Consider the following 10,149-nt stretch of genomic DNA (forward strand, 5'->3'; position numbering starts at 1 on the left):
GGTACAGAAAGGGAAAGAGAGGTACAGAGAGACACCGGAGCACTGCTCAGCTCTGGCTTGTGATGGTGCAGGGGACTGAACCTGGGACCTAGGAACCTCAGGCATAGAGTCTGTTTACATGACCATCATGCTGCCTCCTCAGCCTTTTGCAGACCCTTCACGTTTGTCACATGAGTGTGTCCAAAAGACCCAGAGGTGTCACCCGTCATTTCTCACTGCTGATGCCCAGCCTCTCACTGTTGGTTCAGATGTGGTAACACGGGACACTCTGAAACTGTTGTCAGGTGTTTGGTGGGTGTTTATCAAGCAGATGAGAACCCACAGCTCACCTTTGTACTCTGATCAGAACCCGGCCTTGAAAGAGAAAATGATCGCACTGGATTAATGACCTGGAAGGCTCTTGAAAGCTATGATTCAGACATCCAGCCGTGTTTCAATTGTGTTTTGAACAGAAGACCCCACGCTCCTCTCCATCCGTCACCTCTCAGGAGACAGTGAAGAATGGGACCTGATTATGAGCTATTGTGGGTAAGAGTGATTTCGATCTTTTTCTTTTTCCAGGATTCATTGTCCTCTGAGTGAGTGGGTGCTTGGTCCCTGTTTGCTGATTGGAGAAAGCAATGAATGGAAGTTGCTTCATGGCTGAGATGTAAAGACTGAGGGCGCCCCCTCCTCACATGAGGCCAAATGAAGGTTGTGAAGGCTGCTGTGAAATGTCGCTCTCCCACCCCCCTGCTGTGATCTCAGAGACCCCTGAGAACCTGTGGGTTGAGGCTTGCTTCCGGGGGCCTCCTCCCCAGCACCCCCTTCTTACCCAGACATGCTCTAGCACTCATTCCTGGAAGTGGGGTGGAATCCAGGGCAGAGCACCCCAAGGAGCAAAGTCAAGTCAGCTTCCAGGAGAAAAGGAGTTTCCCAGGAATCTTGGGCCTTGAGGGTTGAAGGGACGAGGTGGATGCAAGTAAAGCCAACATTAACTTTTGCAGGGGAGTCAAAGCCCACCAAACCCCAAAACTGCCTCTGGAAAAAGGCTGATTTTATGGGGAGGATGGCACTGAAGGCAGGATGGGGGTGAGCTGTGAGGGATAGGCATCTCCGAGAGGAGCTGGGCAGGCAGAGGGCAGGACTCAGGGATGCACCCCTGTTTCTCCTAGGCCCTTTGGGGGGCACTGCCTAACTCACCCTCCCTTGCTGTTTTCCTAAGTCTTCATCATGAGCTAAGCTACTTATAGATGCACAGGAGACCACATGGGGAGGCCCTCAGAGTCCCCACGCCCCCCCCAAAAAAAATACATGAAAAAGGGGTGCACATATCATAAATACATTCCCCTTCTCTCTCGCTTTTGCTTGCTTGGTTTTTGTTGTTGTTTGTTTCAAATCAGAACACTGATCAGCTATGACTTATGGTGGTGTGTGTGTGGATCCTCAAGCATGAGAATCTCTTTGCATAACCATTATAGTATCTAAGCCTCCCCCCCACCCGCTCTCCTCTTTTTCTCTCATGTTTCCCTTGTGTTGTGTTGCACTGTGTTGTGTTGTGTTCAGGCTTGGGAAGATCCCAGAGCTAGACGGGATGACTTCTCTCAGCCTCAACACCTTTGCAGAGAAAGGAGGGTCCCTCAAGGAGCCAAGGGATGGGAGGGGGAAGATGGGCAACAGAGGCAGGAAGCTCCACCTTGGCTGTAGACATGGGGCCACTGGGCTGCTACTGGTGGTGATCCTGCCACAGGGGGCTGGATTTGGCTGGTGAGCTCCCCACCACCCCAGCCCAGGGCTCTGCACAGAAGGATGGACACCCCCATGTGCTTGAGAGTCACCGCCTAGATGTCCAAAGAGCAAAGGCAATTTCTCCATGGCCAGGGACATGCCTTGCACCTCCCGGGAAGCCAGACAGAGCATCACTCCCGGCAGAAAGTTTAACTCAAATTGGAAAGCACTTTGAGCTGACCCTCAGACCTGAGAGGGTGAGCACAGTGGGCATCTCTGTAGCACCACCCCCTTCCCTGTCTGCCCTATAAACAAACACCTACTGGTTCCTCATTCCTCTCACTCTTCCTGTCTTGCAGTTCCCAGACCAGGCAACAGAGGGAAGCAGCGAGTCAAAGTAGTCTCCACTTTCCACGCTTTTTAGTGAAACCAAAAGGTTTCTTATATTTTCATAAGAGAAAGTGACAGAGACAGTAGAGTACCACTCACCTGTGAGGGTGCTGGGGGCTGAACCTGGGGCCTCTGGGGCCTCTGGGGCCTCAGGTGTGCGGGGCTTCAGGTGCACAAGTCCTGTGTTCTCCCACTGGCCTATCTCCCCAGCCTTTTCCCTGTCTTTTAAATATTTTTTCTTTATTTTATTTGATAGGAAAGAGAGAAATTGAGGAAGGAGGGGGAGATATGGGGGGACCTCCTCCCTTTGCAGGTAGGGACTAGGGGCTTGAACCTGGGTCCTTGCACACAGTAATGTGTGCACTTCACTGGGTGCACCACCACCCGGTCCCCCTCCCACATTTGTAAAAGACAGGCCTTTCTGAGATTTCTCCTTCCTCAATACTCTCAAATACATTTGGTTAAGAGAGAGTATAAAAGTTCCTCTTACTGGTTCAGGCTGATGGTGGTGGGGGTTCTCTCCCCTGTTGCCCCACTCAGGTCTAACTGGCTTCACTCCCCCTCAAAGCTTCATGGCAAACCTGGGCTTCAGCCCCTTTCTGTGGAGACACCACAGTGCCCTCCTCTCCCCAAGCCCACAAGACCCCTTCCCTCACCAACACAGAGGTTTCCGGTCTCTCTATGGGAACAGTCAACCCATAAGAAACATGTTTCAGCACTGGCAGGATCAGGTGTAGCATGAGAGCACAGGACTCAAATGCCTGAGTCTCCAGAGGCCCCAGGTTCAATTCCTGCGGCCACCGTAAGTCGGAGATGAACAGGTCTGGTCCTTCTTTCTTTCGTATAAATCTCTGTCTCTCTTATCCTCTCTTTGAGAAAAATAAATAAACCCTGGATCAGCAAAATAGCACCTAAACAGTATACCTGCTTCACTGTGCATGCAACCTAGGTTTGAGCCCAGACTCCACTGCTTTGGGGAAGTTTTCGTGCTGGAGTGTTCTCTCTCCCTCTCTCTCTCTCTCTCTCTCTCTCTCTCTCTCAAAAAGTGAGCCCTGAGAAGTAAAGTCCCAGCATGGTACTAAGAGATGTTTCCTCAAATATTTTTTAGGAAAACTGCTTCACAATAAGCACTAAATATAATACCAGAGATATACTCTAGGACATGAGAGCCCCAGGCATTATACAGCATAAATATTCACAACGTATGCACCAAAAAGTATAATTAAGAATGATTGTGGCAACCTCGCTGGTAGAGAACCTTAGCCAGTTGCCAGGACCCTTAGATTAGATGCATCTCAGGGTTGCAAGAGTAACTTCAGTCCCCATACAGTTGATCTGAACAGGTCAGATGGGACACATACAAGACTTTCTGAGCTGGGGCAGTGTCAAATGTGAGCCTTCCATCCTAAACTTCCAGTAGTATTTATTAGTCAAATTATGCATTACATCAAAAAGTAACGAGGAAGATTAAAGATGTGTTTTAAGTGAAAAGTACATCAGGAGTCAATGTCAAGGCACAAATAACAGGTGGTTATGTATCACATAGGTAAAGATCAGAATAGAATTTTATGGGGGAAGGCATCAGAGTATAGGCGAGGATACTTAAAACTGCCATTGTCCAAATTGTGTCAGGTACATTCCTTCGATGCACAAGATATTGGATTTATTCCAGTTATCCCATGCACAGTCTCCAGACCCTCAGGGCAGTAGCCAGATGTCAGAATTCTAGGTAACTGAATTTGTGAAATACACTGTTGGGTAGTTGCCATCTCCCCCTGGCTTCTTCTTATCCATATGCCTATATAGGGATTTACTGATCCAAAGGTTTGGTCTATTTACATAAATCACTTTTACATAAAGCACTCCAGGGCATTGGTGGTTCAGTTATAGGATTCTCGCCTGTTCCGCCCCCTCCTTGTCACACTCTGATTTTCACCAGTCACTTTTCTCTCCACCCTCTCTATATCACATCCTGTTTCCACCCTACTTGGAGAGTATAAAAACAGCTGCTCTTCTGATTAAAGACACTTGGAAATTGCTTTCCGGCTCCGAGAGTTCCAGAGTGTATCTCCTGCGGAAGTTGGTGCAGCACGCGTTCCTGATCCCTCTCCCACACAGCAGCCTAGATCAGCTCCAGTTGAATTCTCTCCAACCCAGAGAGCACCGGCTCGGGAAGAAGTACCCTCAGGCTATCCCGGCAATACACCACTGGTCTGTGGGCCAGATACTCTTTGACATCGCAAACCTTGCAGGATTTTGTAATAAGGGACATAGCCTGAAGAACAGGCTTTGTGGTATTTTTGTTCAGAAGAAGTACCTGGCAGACAAACAACAAGCTAACATATATTTAGCAAGCATGGAGGCAAAGGATTTCTAATAACAAGTATCATGAAGTCTGGGGTCAGAAAACTTCTTCAACAAATGATCACAATGGCACCCTTCAGAATAGCCTCCCTCAAAACATGCATAGCCACATTTCTGTGAACATGGCCCACTAATATTGGGTACACTCACACAGCAGAGGACCACTACACAGCATAGAGGGATGTGAACAAAGAGGAAACCGGCATTTCTGTGGAGATAAAAGTCACCAACACAGCACTGAAAGAAAAATCCAGACTCAGAAACCCTCTGACTACATTTACAGAACACAACCCACCCTCACCCCCCCCCCCAAAAAAAAAGGCCAAACCAGAGTCTACAGAATCTTTGTGTTCAGAATCAGTTTAGCTACCTTGGGGTAGGGAGATTTAGTACAAAACCAATTACACCCCCTAATAGTTAGATCGATTCTATTTCTTTCCATTGATTGTTTTGAGGGTCAGGAGTAAGATTTACAAGGGAGATTGAAGAGTGATAGATTCAAGTCATTTAAACAAGTTTTCATAGAGCACCTGGTGGGAGGGGTGGGCAGTTCTGCCCTGGAGGGCTAAGGTGGGACAAATTAAACATTTGGCCCTCGAGATGTCCTCAGGCCCCCTCTTATTTTTTTTTTTTTTAGTATTTTATCATTTTATTTATTTATTTTGAATGGAGATAGAGATTGAGAGAGAGGCAAAGATAGAGATAGAGAGACCTGCAGACATGCTTCACTGTTTGGGGAGCTTTCCCCTGTTGGACAGTATGCCAGCTCCCCCTGGCTTAAACACCAGTATGTCTGTATGAGATTAATTTGATCCCATTCAAAGCTATGGTCTATTTACATAAATCACTTTTACATTTACATAAAGCACCACCTTCCCTCCAGGGCATTGGTGGTTTAGTGGTAGAATTCTCACCTGCTCCGCCCCCTCTCCTTGTCACACCCTGATCTTCCACCAGTCACTTTTCGCTCCACCCTCTCTATGTCACATCCTGTTTCCACCCTACTTGGAGAGTATAAAAACAGCTGCTCTTCTGATTAAAGACACTTGGAAATTGCCTTCCAGCTCCGAGAGTTCCAGAGTGTATCTCCTGAGAAGTTAGTGCGGCACGAGTTCCTGATCCCTCAACCCAGAGAGCACTAGCTCGGGAAGAAGCACCCTCAGGTTATCCCGACATTCCCCCTGCTGGTGGAGACCTAGGGCTTGAACCAGAATCCCTGTGTATTGTATTAATGACATCATCAGAATCCCTGTGTATTGTATTAATGACATCATCATTCTACCAGATGTACCACCATGTGATCACCACCCCACCCCACCCCCCATTAATTTTTAACACTAGAGTTAACAGGGGGCACGGTGCCTGAACAATTCCATCATTGCTGGAGGCCATTCCCTCCTTTTCATTTGATCTCTCACATTTTGATCTGTGTGCGAGCCTGTACCTTGCTCATTTGTTGAATACTGATAAATAAAATGGTTGTGATGAAGTGGATATGTATATTTCTCCCCAAATTCATATGCTGAAGTCCTAACTGCCACTTCCCCTTCCTGTGGTGTGTTTAGAGAAAGAAAAGGTGAGGTCCTAAGGATGAGGCCCTGATCCAATAGGATTAGTGCCCTTATTAGAAGAAATGTCAGTGTCTTCTCTCTGTTTCCTCCCCTGCCTTGCCTTTGTCTGGCCCTATTCTTCTCTTTCTTTCTCCCTCTTCCTCTTCATCTCCCTCTCTCTGTCTCTCTCCTCTGACCCTATTTATCATCCAGTGAAAAGACAAACATCAATCACCAAGCCAGGCAAAGGACCCCCACCAGAAACTAACCCTCCCAGACGTTGATCTGGGACCTCTAGCCTGCAGACCAGGGAGAAAATGCGTATCGGTATGTGAGCCACTTAGTCCCAGCACTCTTCCCTCGGGGACTCTAGGTGACTGCACATCCTGTGCCTCCCACAAAGCTCAGTACACCCTCTCCAGCTCTCCTTCTCCCTCCAGTCAAAAACCTCATTCCCCAGGGCCCTGGAAAGCACTCTGATGGGCCAGCTCTGACTACAAGCATTCACATTAACATTTCAATGGAAAACCACTTACCTGGGCCAGACAGTAGCACACCTGTTTAAGTGCACACATGACAATGCACCAAGATCCAGGTTCAAGCCCCTGGTCCCACCTGCAGGGGGAAAGTTTCATGAGTGGTGAAGCAGGTCTCCAGGTGTCTCTCTTGTCTCCCTCTCTTTCTTCCTCTCCCCTCTCAATTTCTCTAGCCACTAATAAACAAAAATATACAAAATAAAATAAAAAATCCTTAAAAAGAAAAAAAGAAAGCTCCTTACCTGAAAGGCTGCCCCTGTGGGCACTACAGGCAGTGAAATGGGGGGAGGGGTGTCTAGTTGAGGAGTCAGGTGAGAGGCTTCAGGAGCCCATGAGCACTGCTCACAGTCCTCATTCCTGTTTGAGGGTTTCATGCATGCCATTCAAGGAGACATTAGAGGCCAGCAAAACCACTCTGTGCCCAGAACAACTGCAAATGGTAAGAAGAGATAGGTCAGCCTGTCCAAAGAGAAAACAAGCAAAATGAAAAGTCTCCAGCGTGATTTGATTTCCCCTTCCATTTGCCCTCCTGCTCTGGTTCCCTGCCAGATGTCCAGGCTCCCCTCTCTCTGTGTGTCTCAGAGGCCATATCTCCTGTTTCCTGCCTCTGTGTTAATTTTGTTCCTGGCATTAGCAAGCCTGTCCAGATCAGTCCTCCCACTGTGGGAAGACTTTTAGCTGTGCCTCCTCTTCCTCTTCCTCCAGCATGATTACCCCCAGGGTCTTAGCTGGCTGCCTTCACCAGCTGCCCCTCTGGGTTTCTCTTTCTGTTTCCTTCTGGCCTATGACTAGACAGAAAGTCTGCCCTCATGATGCCCACACCATGGAACACTGCTGATCAGAGAGAGAAGTTTGGTTTTGGTCTTCCCTGCTAAGGCATATGGGCAAGATTTCTGTGGAAAGAGAAATCCTGTTGATAAACAGTGACTGAGCCCAGGGGGGAAAGATGAGTGACTTCCGAATGCTCTTCCCAGAAGGTCCAAGATGCAGTCAGCAGAGATGAGGCCAGGAGAGCTGCCAGTCCCCACACTGTCCCAATCACCAGGGCTAATGATATCATCTTCAGACAGAGGTCCATGGGCTGCTGGTCAAAGAACTTCCTGGCCTCAGCAGTGAAATCACTCACTCACCTGGCCATTGCCTTAACTTGGGGTTTCTCTACTGGCAGAAAATAGCCCCCTCAGTGCAGTTGTGTGGGCTCCAGTTTCCCCATGGGAGCCCAGCAAGGCCTCAGGCTGAAATGCCTTTTCCAGGGATGGGCGGTGGCACACACATTACCCTGCTCAAAGAAACAGGTTTGAGTCCTCACCTGCAAGGGGGAGCTTCATGAGTGGTGAAGCAGTGCTGCAGGTGTCTCTCCCTCTCTATCTCCCCTTCTTTCTTAACTTCTCCCTTTCCTTAAAAAAAAAAAAAGAGAAAAGAAAAGAAAGGATAGAAGAGAAAAAGAAAAAAGAAAGGGTTGGTGGTGATGTGCCTGGTCAGCACACACATTACAATGCACAAGGACCCAGGTTCAAGCCTCCCAGCCCCCACTTGCAAGGGGGAAGCATCATGAGTGGTAAAGCAGAGTTTCAGGTCTCTCTCTCTCTATCTATCTCACCCTCCCCTCTTGATTTCTTTTTGTCTTTATCTAAAATAAAGGGTAAAGAAGTAACTGCTAAGAATGAAGTTATTGACAACACAGCACAGTGACACCCCTCAGTCACTCCCCCCCCCCCTGAAGTCCTTCTACTGCAGGAGAACAGGGTCTGGCCTCCCTACTGCACCTCAGCCTGGGTTCTCGCTTCAGTCTCTCATGCCAGGAAGAGAAATGACACTCTGGATGGCAGCTGAGAAGACAAAGTGAGAAATGCAGGTGAGAACTTGTGCACGAAGCTTGTCATATACCAGCTCTCCTTGCTGCTGATTGTTGTCATCTCTGTTTCGCTTCAAGCTGCTCAATCTCATCATCACTTCTGGCAGCTTCATCTGCCAGCTGACTCCCGGGGAGCTGCCTGTCAGTTAAACCTCAGCCTCTTTCATGTGAATTCTGGCCCTTCCTGTAAAGGAAACACACTGAGAGAAGACCCTCAATGGTGCCTCATGCTCTTTCTTGTGGCTGGGTACCCACAGACTTCCCCCAGATGATGCCCCAAGCCTGGCATCCCTTCAATGGCCTCAGGTTGTATCAGTAACATCATCAGCTACTCAGTCTTCTGAGAAAAAGAGCTCCATCAGGTGTGAGAGGCAGCTGGACTCCACAAACACAAAGGCGTGTACCTGTCCATCAGAGTGTGGATCATGCCCATTGCTTGGCTGGCAGGTGGATTTGGTTTCTGACCAAGAGGGAAAAGAAAAGCTATGAAAGAGATCACAACTACGAGACAACAGAGGGAGAAAAAAAAAAAGACTCCAAGTACATTTCCAAATAATACTAGACTAGAGAGAAAAACAATAATGCTTCCTTTTTATTGTTAACATTATTCTGAAAAGTCTGACCAAAATATGAAGCACAATTGCAAACCAAAACTATGCTAACAAAGAGAGGGAAAAAACTACAAATTGATGTCCTTTATATAACCAGAAAACTGAAGTTAAATTATAGAGCTAATGAGTATTAAGTAAAATTACTGTATATAAGATAGATTTTTCCTTTATTTTATAGGACAGAGAGAAGTTAAGAGAGGAGTGAGAAATGCAAAAGAGGGAAATAGAGATACCTGCAGTATTGCTTCACTGCTTGTGAAACTTTCCCCAAGCAGGTGGGGAGCAGGGACTTAACCCTAGGTCCTGGTGCATGGTAACATGTACACTAAACCAAATGCATCAGCTAACCCCCAATAAATACTCTTAAAGTACTGGTATTCCTATACATAAGACAATAAATAGGAATTATCATAATTGAAATAGGTCATTCATAATAACAATAAAAATGTAAAACGACTGAGAATAATCTTAAAGGAGACATTTTTTGATGCATCTGACAGAAATTATGTTTACAGAGATGTAGAAGATACTTGATATGTAGAAAGTCATGCCATATTCTTGGATAGAAAGATTAAATGTTAATACACTAGTCCTCCAGAATTTATTTATGGCTATAGTGAAATTCTGATTTTACAATATCCTACTGTTCTTGTACTATGGAAAAGGTAGAAGGCAATAAAAAAATTTGAGGGTTGGGCGTAGCGTAGCGGGTTAAATGCACATGGTGCAAAGCTCAAGGACTGGAGTAAAGATCCCATTTCGAGCCCCCAGCTCCCCACCTGCAGGGGAGTCACTTCACAGGTGGTGAAGCAGGTCTGCAGGTGTCTGTCTTTCTCTCCCCATCTCTGCCTTCCCCTACTCTCTCCATTTCTCTCTGTACTATCCAACAATGAATAACATCAACAATAACAATAATGACCACAACAAGGCTACAACAACAAAGGCAACAAAAGGGGGAAAAATGGCCTCCAGGAGCAGTAGATTCATGGTGCAGACACTGAGCCCCAGCAATAACCCTGGAAGCAAAAAAAATGTTCTTAAAAATTCTGAATAATAAACACACAAACAGAAGTTTAATGTCCTTATTGTAAAGGCAAGAAACTCTTTCACAGAATGAGTAAAATACCAGATGTTGT

At 46.8% G+C, this 10,149-nt stretch overlaps 1 long non-coding RNA gene across 1 annotated transcript; it reads left to right on the forward strand.

Annotated features, from left to right (window-relative positions):
* The first annotated feature begins 369 nt into the window (after positions 1-369).
* Positions 370-9,795, forward strand: LOC132537456 (uncharacterized). Its single transcript, XR_009548889.1, has 3 exons — positions 370-649; positions 1,546-1,746; positions 8,189-9,795. It is a non-coding gene; the product is annotated as an uncharacterized LOC132537456 (long non-coding RNA).
* The last annotated feature ends 354 nt before the right edge of the window (positions 9,796-10,149 follow it).

Source organism: Erinaceus europaeus, chromosome 3, assembly GCF_950295315.1.
Source record: "Erinaceus europaeus chromosome 3, mEriEur2.1, whole genome shotgun sequence".
In the NCBI taxonomy this organism is placed as follows: domain Eukaryota; kingdom Metazoa; phylum Chordata; class Mammalia; order Eulipotyphla; family Erinaceidae; genus Erinaceus; species Erinaceus europaeus.